The sequence below is a fragment of the Salmo trutta genome, chromosome 22, assembly GCF_901001165.1.
Source record: "Salmo trutta chromosome 22, fSalTru1.1, whole genome shotgun sequence".
In the NCBI taxonomy this organism is placed as follows: domain Eukaryota; kingdom Metazoa; phylum Chordata; class Actinopteri; order Salmoniformes; family Salmonidae; genus Salmo; species Salmo trutta.
Window position 1 is genome coordinate 6904024 of NC_042978.1, and position 14160 is coordinate 6918183.

The 14160-nt window shown below is 44.1% G+C and overlaps 1 protein-coding gene across 2 annotated transcripts in view; it reads right to left on the minus strand.

Moving 5' to 3' along the window:
• Positions 1-14160, minus strand: part of LOC115157974 (receptor-type tyrosine-protein phosphatase S) — a 280182-nt gene that overhangs the window by 265285 nt on the left and 737 nt on the right. The window lies entirely within an intron of this gene.

The window sequence follows — 14160 nt, forward strand, 5'->3', positions numbered from 1 at the left end:
CTTGGAATGCTCTCATAACATACAGATGTTGTGCACAGCATTTTAGTGTAACAGCCACAACATTCCCAATAAGTTCTCATTAGGTTTCCAGGTAATGTTATAATACAATGTACCAGTAATGTTTTCCCAACAAACTAAAATTGGTTCTTTGAAAGTTCCCAGAACATTTGCTAGGTCGCGGCAAATGTTCTCGTAACACAAAAACTGTCCAGTCATGCTAATGATTCTACATTGTTAGTATAAAGCATTCGCCTAACGTTGGAAGAACATTCCAGAACACATTTTGGCTGTTCTTTAAAGGTTCCCAGAATGTTTCAATAGTTTGTGGGAACAGTCTGATGGGAACATTGCGGGGACATCACAAAGTATATGGCCCACTACAAGGTGATATAGACACACAGTATTTTATTAATAGGACATTTGAACAGTGTTAATCATACAAACACAACCACATTTTCTACATGTTAACAATCTTCACATGTGGGGTTTGAACCTACAATGGTTGGTTTCCAAGCCAGATCTGTCATTCTCTGGCAGTATGGTCAATCAGGAATTCCATGCTTCCTTTTTAGCCTTAGACATAACTAACACAGGGAAATACTGGTAACTGGGTTATTTCCCATCATTTCACCAATCCTCTTTATATGCTGCGTACTTCTGGGACCATATTCACAAGGTATTCAAGACTATGAGTGCTGATCTAGGATCACTTTTGCTTTTCAGATCATGAAATATATGACAGGGGAGACCATGTCAAGCTCCACAAAGTAGGAATTATATTGGGTGTGTTTAAAAAAAGGTTCAACAGTCATTTTTACACTATTATTTATTTTTTACAGTTACTAAATTCCGCATTTCTGACTGGATGTATAAATCTGTATGAAATAAGGAATTATCTGTAAGTAGAGTGTATCTGAGCCTCAATTTCACCATTTTCTTTTTCTTCAAAAGAAACATGGTAAAAGAACCCTGCAATCTTCAGATCTGTAACTAGATCATTAGCCCTCTGCACCACCAGTGGATAGCTATGGCCTTGCAAGGGTTTTTCGGTCTTGTCACATGCGTCGAAAGGGACAGACCAAGGCGCAGCGTGTAAAGTGCTCATTCTATTTCTTTAATGAATGCACCTCAACAAAAAAACAACAAAACGACCGATAACAGTCCCGTCAGGTACACAAGACTAAACGGAAACCAACCACCCACAAACCCAAAGGAAAGAACAGGCTGCCTAAGTATGGCTTCCAATCAGAGACAACGAAAAACACCTGCCTCTGATTGGAAACCATACTCGGCCACACATAGAAAATGAAAACTAGAACAAATCCCCATGAAACAAACCAACCCCAAAACACACAAAAACAACACCCCCTGCCACGCCCTGACCATACTACAATGACAAATGACCCCTTTTACTGGTCAGGACGTGACTGTACCCCCCCCCCCCCCCCCCCCCGAAGGTGCAGACCCCGACTGCACCTCAAAACAAAAACCCCACAAAAACAACCCCAAACCTAAAGGGAGGGAAGGGAGGGTGGCCACCGTCAACGACGGTTCCTGTGCTACACCCCCCCCTTCGTCAATCCTCCCACTACGGAGGTGGCTCTGGCTCCGGGCGTAGCTCCCGTTCTGCGCTGCCGACCCCCGCTGGAGGCTCTGGGCTGTAGACCGTTGCTGAAGAGTCTTGGCTGCAGACCACCGCCGAAGGCTCTTGGCTGCAGACCACCGCTGAAGGCTCTGGGTTGCAGACCACCGCTGAAGGCTCTGGGTTGCAGACCACCGCTGAAGGCTCTTGGCTGCAGACCACCGCTGGAGGCTCCGGACTGGGAGGCGTCGCTGGAGGCTCCGGACTGGGAGGCGTCGCTGGAGGCCCCGGACTGAGAGGCGTCACTGGAGGCTCCGGGCTGAAGAGCGTCACAGGAGGCCTCCTGCGTGGAGCTGGGACCGGTCTCCCCGGACTGGGGAGACTTACAGGAGACTGGGTGCGCAGAGCAGGCACGAGGCACAATGGGCCGTGGAGGCGCACCGGCGGTCTGGAGCTCAGGGCTGGCACACTCCGTCCTGGCTGGATGGTCACTGTAGCCCGGCACGGGTGTAGCGCTGGCACAGGGCGAACTGGGCTGCCGTGCATAGAGCAGGCGCAGGATAAACTGGACCGAGGAGATGCACTGGTGGCCAGATGTGCTGAGCAGGCACACTCCTTCCTGACTGAGTGCCAACTCTAGCATGGCAACGCTGCGGAGCCCATACCGACTGCACCGGACTGTGCGTGCGGATGGGCGAAATAGTGCGCATCACCCCGTAATGCTTCGCTCGCCCCTCTGCACGCCTGCTCAGTCGTGCCCTCTCCGCCAGTACCTCCTTCCGGAATCTCGCATCAAGCTCCGTGCTTGACTCCATGACAGGCACCGGTTTGCTCCACGGCTCTCTCTTGTACGCCCGGGAAGTTAGGTCAGGGCTCCCCCCTGACCTAGCCAAACTACCTGCATGCCACACCCCAATTTTTTGAGGGGGGCTGCCTCTAAGCCTCCTCCTGACGTTGTAGCCGTTCCTCCCAGTAACGCCGTTCCGCCTTCACTGCCTCTATCTCCTCCGGCGGGCGGCGATACTCTCCAGGTTGACTCCAGGGTCCTTTCCCATCCAGGATATCCTCCCAGGTCCAGGACTCCAGATTTACATTTAAGTCACTTAGCAGACGCTCTTATCCAGAGCGACTTACAGTAGTGAATGCATACATTTCATACATTTATTCTCCGTACTGGTCCCCCGTGGGAATCGAACCCACAACCCTGGCATTGGAAACACCATGCTCTACTAACTGAGCCACATGCTCTACCAACTGCTCCCTTCCACGCTGCTTGGTCCTTCATTGGTGGGTGGTTCTGTCACATGCATCGAAAGGGACCAAGGCGCAGCGTGTAAAGTGCTCATTCTATTTCTTTAACTTTTTAAGGTATAGGGGGCAGTATTTTCATTTTCGAATGAAAAGCGGGCCCAGAGTCAAATATTTGCATATTATTAGTATATTTGGATAGAAACCACTCTGAAGTTTCTAAAACTGTTTGAATGATGTCTGTGAGTATAACAGAACTCATATGGCAGGCAAAAACCTGAGAAAAATCCAACCAGGAAGTGGGAAATCTGAGAATTGTAGTTCTTCTTTTGAATCCCTATCGAAACTACAGTGTCTGTGGGGTCACGTTGCACTTCCTAAGGCTTCCATTGGCTGTCAACAGCTTTTAGAAATGTGTTTCATCCTTCTCCTGTTACTGGGCAGAAAATAGGAGCTCAGTCAATGAGTGGACTGCCTGGGACCAGTGAGTTGTTTACGGCGCAGGCACGTTTGGCGCGCCACTTTTTCCTCTGTAATGAATATGCTACTGTCCGGTTGGAATATTATCTACGTTTTATGTTAAAAAGACCCTAAGGATTGATTGTAAACAACGTTTGACATGTTTCTACGAACGGTAATGGAACTATTTGACTTTTCGTGTCTGTATTTACGCTCGCGCGTTATGCCTTTGGATAGTGATCTGAACACACGAACAAAACGGAGGTATTTGGACATAAATATGGAGTATTTTGAACAAAAATAACATTTCTTGTGGAAGTAGGAGTCCTGGGAGTGCATTCTGACGAAGATCAGCAAAGGTAAGAGAATATTTCTAATACTAATTCTGAGTTTAGTTGATCCCAGAACTTGGTGGGTATCTGTATAGCTTGCTTTGATGGCTGAGCTATGTACTCAGAATATTGAAAGATGTGCTTTCTCCATAAAGCTATTTTAAAATCTGACACAGCGGTTGCATTAAGGAGAAGTATATCTATAATTCTTTCAATAACTGTTGTAAATTTTATCAACATTTATGATGAGTATTTTTGTAAATTGATGTGCTCATTCACCGGAGGTTTGGTGGGAATACATTTTCTGAACATCACGCGCCAATGTAAAATGGGGTTTTTGGATATAAATATGAACTTTATCGAGCAAAGCATACATGTATTGTGTAACATGAAGTCCTATGAGTGCCATCTGATGAAGATCATCAAAGGTTAGTGAATAATATAGCTGTATTTTTGGTTTTTGTGATGCATGTCCTTGCTTGGAAAATGACTGTGTGGTTTTTCTTGTGAAGTTTATGTCCTAACATAATCTAATTTTATGCTTTCGCTGTAAAGCCTTTTTGAAATTGGACAATGTGGTTAGATTAACGAGAAGTTTATCTTTAAAATGGTGTAAAATAGTTGATTGTTTGAGAAAATTAAATTTTGAGATTTTTGCTGTTTTGTATTTCGCGCCCTGATATTTCACTGGCTGTTGATAGTGTGTACTGCGGGTGGGACGCTAGCGGTAAACACTATCAACAGCGGTACACACTATCAACGATGGTCAATCGGGACACAGAACAATTTCAGAGTTATAAAAACATTCCCATCCTCTTCATACAGTGCATTCGGAAAGTATTCAGACCCCTTGACTCTTGACATTATGTTATGTTACAGCCTTGTTCTAAAATTGAATCCATCCAAATTTTTCCTCATCAATCTACAGAAAATAGCCCATAATACAAAGTGAAAACAGTTTTTCAGAAATGTTTGCAAATGTAATCAAAATAAAAAACGTAAATATCACATTTAGATTAGTATTCAGATCCTTTGCTATGACACTCGAAATTGAGCTCAGGTGCATCCTGTCTCCATTGATCATCCTTGAGATGTTTCTACAACTTGATTCGAGTTCACCTGTGTTAAATTCAATTGATTGGACATGATTTGGAAAGGCACACATCTGTCTATATAAGGTCCTACAGTTGACAGTGCATGTCAGAGCAAAAACCAAGCCATAAGGTGGAAGGAATTGTCCGTAGAGCTCTGAGACAGGATTGTGTCGAGGCACAGATCTGGGGAAAGGGCCTTGGTCAGGGAGGTGACCAAGAACCCGATGGTCACTCTGACAGAGCTCCAAATCAAATTGTATTGGTCACATACACATATTTAGCAAATGTTATTGCAGGTGTAGCAAAACGCTTCCTCTGTGGAGATTGGAGAACCTTCCAAAAGGACAAACATCTCTGCTGCACTCCACCAATTGGGCCTTTATGGTAGAGTGGCCAGACGGAAGCCACTCCTCAGTAAAGGCACATGACAGCCCGCTTGGAGTTTGCCAAAAGACACCTAAAGGACTCTCAGACCATGAGAAACAAGATTCTCTGGTCTGATGAAACCAAGATCGAATTCTTCAGCCTGAATGCCAAGCGTCACGTCTGGAGGAAACCTGACACCATCCCTACGGTGAAGCATGTTGGTGCAGCATCATGTTGTGGGGATGTTTTTCAACGGCAGGGACTGGGAGACAAGTCAGGATCAAGGGAAAGATGAATGGGAGCAAAGTACAGAGAGATCCTATATGAAAACCTGCTCCAGAGCGCTCAGGACCTCAGACTGGGGCGAAGGTTTTTATTTTTATTTTTTTCACCTTTATTTAACCAGGTAGGCCAGTTGAGAACAAGTTCTCATTTACAACTGCGACCTGGCCAAGATAAAGCAAAGCAGTGCGACAAAAACAACACAGAGTTACATATAAACAAAAGCACAGTCAATAACACAAAATAAAAGAAAAACAGAAAAATCTATATACAGTGTGTGCAAATGTAGAAGAGTAGGGAGGTAGGCAATAAATAGGCCCTAGAGGCAAAAGTAATTACAATTTAGCATTAATACTGGAGTGATAGATGTGCAGATGATGATGTGCTGGTAGAGATACTGGGGTGCAAAAGAGCAAGAGGGTAAGTAATACTATGGGGATGAGATAGTCAGGTGTGCTATTTACAGATTGGCTGTGTACAGGTACAGTGATCGGTAAGCTGCTCTGACAGCTGATGCTTAAAGTTAGAGAGGGAGATATAAGACTCCAGTTTCAGAGTTTTTTCCTGCTGGAGCGCGTGCTACGGGTGCGTGTTGCTATGGTGACCAGTGAGCTGAGATAAGGCGGGGCTTTACCTAGCAAAGACTTATTGATGACCTGGAGCCAGTGGGTTTGGCGACAGATATGTAGTGATGGCAAGCCAACGAGAGCATACAGGTCGCAGTGGTGGGTAGTATATGGGGCTTTGGTGATAAAATGGATGGCACTGTGATAGACTACATCCAGTTTGCTGAGTAGAGTGTTGGGGGCTATTTTGTAAATGACATCGCCGAAGTCAAGGATTGGTAGGATAGTCAGTTTTACGAGGGTGTTTGGCGGCATGAGTGAAGGAGGCTTTGTTGTGAAATAGGAAGCCGATTCTAGATTTAATTTTGGATTGGAAAAGCTTAATGTGAGCCTGGAAGGAGAGTTTACAGTCTAATCAGACACCTAGGTATCTGTAGTTGTCCACATATTCTAGGTCAGAACCGTCCAGAGTAGTGATGCTAGTCGGGCGGCAGGGTGCGGGCAGCAATCAGTTGAAGAGCTTGCACTTAGTTTTACTAGCATTTGAAAGCAGTTGGAGGCCACGGAATGAGTGTTGTATGGCGTTGAAGCTTGTTTGGAGGTTTGTTAACACGGTGTCCAAAGAAGGGCCAGATGTATACAGAATGGTGTTGTCTGCGTAGAGGTGGATCAGAGAATCACCAGCAGCAAGAGCGACATCACTGATATATACAGAGAAAAGAGTCGGCCCGAGAATTGAACCCTGTGGCACCCCCATAGAGACTGCCAGATGTCCGGACAACAGGCCCCCTGATTTGACACACTGAACTCTATCTGAGAAGTAGTTGGTGAACCAGGCGAGGCAGTCATTTGAGATGCCAAGACTATTGAGTCTGCCGATAAGAATGCGGTGACTGACAGAGTCGAAAGCCTTGGCCAGGTCGATGAAGACGGCTGCACAGTACTTATGATATTGTTTAGGACCTTGAGTGTGGCTGAGGTGCACCCATGACCAGCTCAGAAACCAGATTGCATAGAGGAGAAGGTACAGTGGGATTCAAAATGGTCGGTGATCTGTTTATTAACTTGGCTTTCGAAGAGTTTAGAAAGGCAGGGCAGGATGGATATAGGTCTATAACAGTTTGGGTCTAGAGTGTCTCCTCCTTTGAAGAGGGGGATGACCGCGGTAGCTTTACAATCTTTGGGGATCTCAGACGATACGAAAGAGAGGTTGAATGGCTAGTAATAGGGGTTGCAACAATTTCGGCGGATCATTTTAGAAAGAGAGCTGATTCGTAGGGATCTAGATTTTGCAAGTTCACCTTCGAACAGGACTACGTCCCTAAGCACACAGCCAAGACAACGCAGGAGTGGCTTCGGGACAAGTCCCTGAATGTCTTTGAGTGGCCCAGCCAGAGCCCGGACAAAAATTTGTTTTTGCTTTGTCATTATGGGGTATTTGTATTTTATGATGTATTCCAATCTGATTTCTTATGCTTTAAGGAGCTACAAATTTGCATGCTGAGAATGTTCTTGAAATATTCTGAGGACCTCCAAGACAAGGTAAAATGTTTATTTCGTGATCATCAATGAAATATTATGTTAAACCTAAAACAAATATGCAATGATCGTCATAAAAAATTACTTATTTGGAAATTGTGGAACATTGCGCAAAATTGTTGGAATGTTCTGTGCAACCTATGTGAGTATCCCAGACAACTCCCATAACTTAATGAAATGTTCTGGGAACCTTTAAAGAACTCAGAAAGGCTGTTCTGTCAACATTCTTGCATCAATTAAAAGTTTTGTGCACCCTGATACAAACATTATCTGAATGTCAGCACAACTGGACAGTTTTAGTGTTTTGGGGAAGCTTTCTCCTTGTCATATCCCCACACAGTTCCCACTACCTAAAGAAGCAGTCTGTGTTCAGGGAACGTTCTTGCAAAATCAGGTCAATGTTTTTTGCACCCTAAAACAATCATTGTAGAATCATCTGCACAACTGGATAGTTTTTATGTTTTAGGGACATATCTTCTGTGATGTCCCCACAATGTTCTCACCAGGGTGTTCCCACAACCTAATAAAACATTCTGTGAACCATTAAAGAACAGACTAAATGTGTTCTAGGAATGTTCTTGCAACATCAGGCAAATGTTTTATACAAACACTGTATAATCATCAGCACGACTGGACAGCTTTTGTGTTATGAGAACATTTGCAGCGACCAAACGAATGTTCTGGGAACTTTCACAGAGACACTTTTGGTTTTCTGGGGATACTCAATGAAAGGGGGCAGCACTGAGCTAGCCTGCAATGTCACTTCCTGGACTAGCTCAAACTGTGTATGTTGGCTTCAAATGCGCTGTTAAATCTTCACATAGGAATGAATGTTGTCACGTGATCGATGGCTTTGTCCATTCATATACAGTCATCTGTACCTTGTGTTGCAAACTGTCAGTGCTTCAAAGATTAAACGTCCAAGAGAAAGTCCCTAAAGGGCAATTAAGAATTCTACTCTCATTTGAATGTCTATAAGCACGTCATCAATCATGTTGGCTCAAACAGGTTTGTTGAGTACACACCAATACAAAACGATAAAACGTAATAAAAATAGAAATCCATTCCCTTGTTTTCAGCTTGTCCATCATACTCTTCGACTTCAAAATCACACATTGCTAATGCTTGTGTGTAAAAGGCCTATTTCCAAGTAAAAGCAGTGGAGTGCCAGTATTGGGCGCACACGTGACGCGGTCTCAACACCACTGAAATTATGCCATGATTACTTCTATTATGTGTTTCCAAACATATATTTACCGGTGTGTCTTATATGCCATGTAATTGGATTTCCCTCTATTAGCATAATTCCTAAATATATAATAACTGTATCTCTGTGTAGTTATTACAATGATGTGCTGAATTATTTTTTTTTTAACCAGGCAATTAAAAACAAATTATGATTTACAATGACTGCCTACTTGTGAAACCCCCCCGGCCAAACCCTCCCCTAACAATGCTGGGCCAATAGGGCGCTGCCCTGTGGGACTCCAGATCACGGACGATTGTGACACAGCCTGGGATCGAACCAGTGTCTGTAGTGACGCCTTTAGCAGTGCCTTAGACCGCTGCGCCACTCAGGAGGCCTAAGCATTACGAAGATGGCAACATGGTGAGAAATGACTTATATTGAGTATACATTTCTCTAAATATACTTAATCATACATCATAAAAAATACATCTGAGTAGATTTGAATTCAACAGTAGGCTGTATACTAATGAGTAACATACAGTAGGAGAGAAAAAGTATATTACACAACACCTGTAACTTAGGCTATATCTATCTATTACTGGATGGATATCTGGAGGCGACACACCCTAATCTCCAATAGAGCCTGAGCCTGTAGCTCAGAAAATACAAAGGAAATCAGCACTTGATGATTTCTTCAGCATTCGCAGCAGCATCTCCTGCTACCTCTCTCCCCCCTCTTTTCCTCCCTCCATCCCTTCCCTCTCTCCTTATCAGTTGATCAGAAATACACAACCAAGCCAGCCTTTACCACGAGTGCCACCTCCTTTCTTTCATCCCCCAAGAACATGTGGCGCATCGATCGTTCCCCTTTAACCGAGAAGCATCCAGCTGTGCGCTGACGCCACGTGGTCTACGAACCTCAAAGCACATGCGTGTGAGTCTCAGATGGTATTTTTGCGTCTCAAACGGCATTTGCGAGCGCAACCTGTCGACGTTTATTGGTATTGTGTATCGCCTGAGTCAGTTGCTTTGTTCCAGGGAGTCAGTGTGCAACGCACATACCAGTTGGCGCACTAGCTCTGGTCCATGGTGTTATGTTAACCACTGTTGCTTATGTAGCTAGCTAGTACACTCTAACTAGTACACACTAGCTAGCTAGTACATTCTAGCTAGTACACAGTAGCTAACTAGTACACACTGGCTAGCTAGTACACAATTGCGTGTACCTAGCTTCTAATTGTAAATGTAATTTCACCACCTGTGCTGTTGGTGGCGGTAATGCACCAGCCTCTCTGGCACCATTCGGCATCCTGTCTCATCTCCTATGTCTCACAGCGTCTATGGCGTGAGGAGAAAGTATCTGCTGGAGCAAGACCCTATTGCTTTAACTGGGAGACACCGTTGAGACAACGGATCACTCCGCGTAGTCCCCTTCCATTTGGTTGACACGGGAGATGCCCTCAAGGTGTTTCTCCCAGAAACCTCATAGAAGTGGAGAGGAGAGTGAGCTTGATCTCTCTCCCCAGATCTGAGGAGACGTCCCTGGCTTTCCACATGCAGTGCACCCCTGTCCTCATCTTGCTTTTTCCTGAAATCCCCACTTGTTCAGGAAGAGCATACACATCAAACCCATTAACTTGTCAAGAGTAAAATGAGGCCAGAATGTTCATGGATGGAAACTTAGTGATGAATCATTATTTTCTTCACTCGCTCTAGTTCTAGAGGCAATGAATATCATAAAAGGTCTAGCGAGTCTTCAGTGATGATGGTGGACCACTAGATCTATTCAGTTAAAAGTGAGGGATTTTTGTCACCTTCCCTGAGTATTCTAGGAATGGATTTGCATATACAGTTGAGGACCATATGCTTCCTGATAAGAACTACTGTATGAACCACCATTTTGCAGCAGCAGGGAACTAACGGCACCAGTCGTGGGTTTCTCTCACATTCTCTGACTTCTGACCTCGTCTAAATGACTCATTTACGGCGAGTTACGAGGGGGCTCCGGGTGTAGAGTCTGTGGATGTAGGAGGGATATTTCGACTTTTACATTTTCCTACTCAGAATTTCGATTTCCGCTGGCAGCGTGAAAACGTGACCCCCAAATAAAAAAATGTTTATCTTGACGTGACAACTAACAAGCTCTCGTCGGATAATTAGATGGCCGCCGCAGAGTGTATGCGTGTGCGACAAAGCTCTCGATAACGCTCGACATTATTATATATTTCTTGCTTATGCGCCACGCCTTTATGGTGCTTTAAAAGCCTCGCCAGCCGCATCCATTTCCATTTGGGCTGCATTAACGACGCGGCGGCCACGCTCGTGTGCTGTATGGTGGTGAAGTAATGAGACTGCAGAATGTGACTCATCTCAGTAACTGTGGATTGGAACCGGTGTACGTCTGTGAGCACATGCATGCCGATGCACGTTAATGTGTGTGTGTGTATAAACCGACCAGCAGCACTATACCTCCCATCTGGCAACAGCCCTCTTACGCCAGGGAACATGATTGAAGTGAAGGTCTCGCACAGTAAACGAAAGCTGCTCAACCACCACGTCACGACGAACCCTCCCTCAGTAGCATATATACAGGTCTGCTTGATTGATTGATGAGACGTGTTACATTTTAGTCATTCGGCAAATGCTCTTAGCCAGAGCAATTTGGGTTAAGTGCCTTGCTCAAGGGCACAACAACAGATTTTTCACCTAGTCGGCTCAGAGATTCAAACCAGTGACATTGCAGTTGCTGGCCCAATGCTCTTAACCGCTAGGCTACCTTCCGCCCTAAAGCCTGCATGCCTAAAGCTTCTTAACAACCTACTGCCTCTTCAGTCTGACCATAGGCCCCTAACCAAACATGGTACATCTCCAGTGGAACAGTAGAGTGCTGATCGGCTCTGGGCGTGTTACAGCACATATCCGGCAACGCAGGTATTTGACTGTGTGTGAACAACACATTTTATGAGTGGATGCTTCATTAACCATGTACAGGCCATTAACTCCGGGGAAGTCCCCCTTAATATGGATGTCAAGTGACAGGCCTGACTAAAAACAATGTGGAGGAGACTCCTGTTTAGTCCTCACATGGTAAGATATCGTCTCTAGAGAAGAGATGAAACACTGAATAATTTCTCAAATCTTTGAGCTAAAATAAACGAATAGACATTCACCTCTCAGAAATGTCTGGTGGCACTAGTGGAGAGAGGGAGATATAATATCTATTAGGGCCAACATTAAAGCTGGAAGGAGAAACAGAGGATGCCATGATTTATTTCCATGTAGTTCCATGTAATATTACATAATAAAGAATAGGGTGTGGTCTAGACCTATATTAGAAATTACATAATTTATGGTGTGATGGTTTTCAGTATTTGACTGGCATTTACACAACATCATTTAGAACAAAACGTTTGGCTAATGTTATATTACAACTGGATGTCTTAACTGTTCTTTGAAGAAGAGGAGGAAGGAGAAAAGGAGAGCAACGGAGGAAGGAGAGGGAGGAGAAAGATAAGAGGAATGAGATGGAGGGAGGATTCTGAAACAAGATATGCTGAAAATGATATAGGCTTTTCCAATGGGCAAGCTCCCAATTATACCCACACATATTCGAATGAAACATTTTTAGTTCAGATAATATGAAATAGTTCCAAACCAATACAGGTTAAAATGTTTGAGTAGCCCTCATTCAGACTACTGAGACTCAGACGGGGTTATTTTCAGTTTGAGTGTGAGCAAGGGGCGTGGTCGTGCTTTCGGTGGAAATCTTCGGTGAGAGGCCACCTGCACGTCTCGGATGCTTACCGGCATCCAGGAGAGAGGAGTCAGTCCACATTTCTCACGTGATGACGCGTAATGGAGAACTGTAATACACAGCAACATCATATACATTTGATTACATTACATTGGAAACCCGTAAGCCATTTCCTGGGCATCATAAAAAAGCTATAACTACGTTACCGGGGTAGGACAGCGGTAAAAAAAACGAATAAACCCATTTTCTTTTAACAGCCTTGGCCCTGGCAATATACGGTTCCTCGCGAGCTTTTATGATGTGCCTCGCAAAGCTTATAACACACACCCATTCCGATCAAGCCAGATTTCGTCTACAAGGCAGGATGCGTAACTTCATAAAATAATAGGATTAGCCTATAATGATGTATTAATCCCAACCAAATTAAATTGGATCAGTTTGAAAAGGTTATATTTTAGATGTCGCGTTTCCCTCTCCCCCCTTTTCAATGAACGTGTTTAATTGGGGGAAACAGTGATTGTATAGGCTATAACAATTGAACATTTTATTATCCTATTTGGGAAACAAGGAAATATGTTTTTCAATAGCACTTTTTGCAAGGTTCTTTATGATATGTGCCTACATTGGTAACCAATCAAAGGCACTTAAAATCTCCGTCCTTCGGGGACAAGTCCACATACTGGCAATGCGTCTGTGAAGTCGATTGCAGTGTGTGCGTAACTGGTGCCAATAGTAAAACACCATATACTTCAGGATAAATAATGTTTAGGCTAATCTCCATATAGAGAACTAACGAATAGAATCCTAAACGTCATTACACAAGGCTAAATAAGTAATTATGTAGAGTATACATAAAAGGCTAAAAAGAATACAACCTAAAATACAGAGTAGCTTATTAACAGTCCCTCTACAAGGAAAATCTCTCCAGCAGTCAAGGCGGTCGAAACAGGATAAGGACATTAAACAAGGGTGTCACCTGCACTCTAAAACTCAGACAATCACCAGACATCACACTGCTCCTGACTCCATCTTTCAATGAATGGGTTTGGGAGCGCACCTTGAAAAAAAAACCGCACCACAACTAAAAACCCAAATCATTGGCAAGAAAAAGAACCCCGCCATTGAACGCGCAAACATGGATCAGAGTCAAGATTCCCGACGATACAGACAAATGTCAATGCATGTTCAAAATCTGCATTAGGCTACCCCAACAATAGATCAAATTGACGTTACTTGTCTGATGCCCTTTAACTCTCGAAACGTATCAGGTACCGTGCCATTTATGATCAATACGATTGTTTAGTGTCATTATCAATAGGCTACATGCAATATCAGGGAACTCAACTGCAACGCATTCGAGTCTCATGGTTGGCTTCGTTAACCCGTGGAGATATGCACCTGCTACAGTGAGCATTCATTTACATGTTAGTCATTTAGCAGACGCACTTCTGCAGAGCGACTTACAGGAGCAATTAGCGTTAAGTTCCTTGTTCAAGGACACATCGACAGATTTCTTCCACCTAGTCGGCTCGGGGAATCGAACCACTAGACTACCTGCCGCCTCTACCTGCCGCAGCATTCACCCCCCCTCCCTCCCCTATTGAAGATGATTCAGAAATGCGTTATTAAGACTAGCCACCTCTGAAGCGTACAGGCTTTAGAATGTAACAAAATGCATGCCAAGTTTCACCCCAGTTAGGATATTGTAAATTCCTCCTGGTGTGGTTTAAATAAGATAGAGTGAATAAA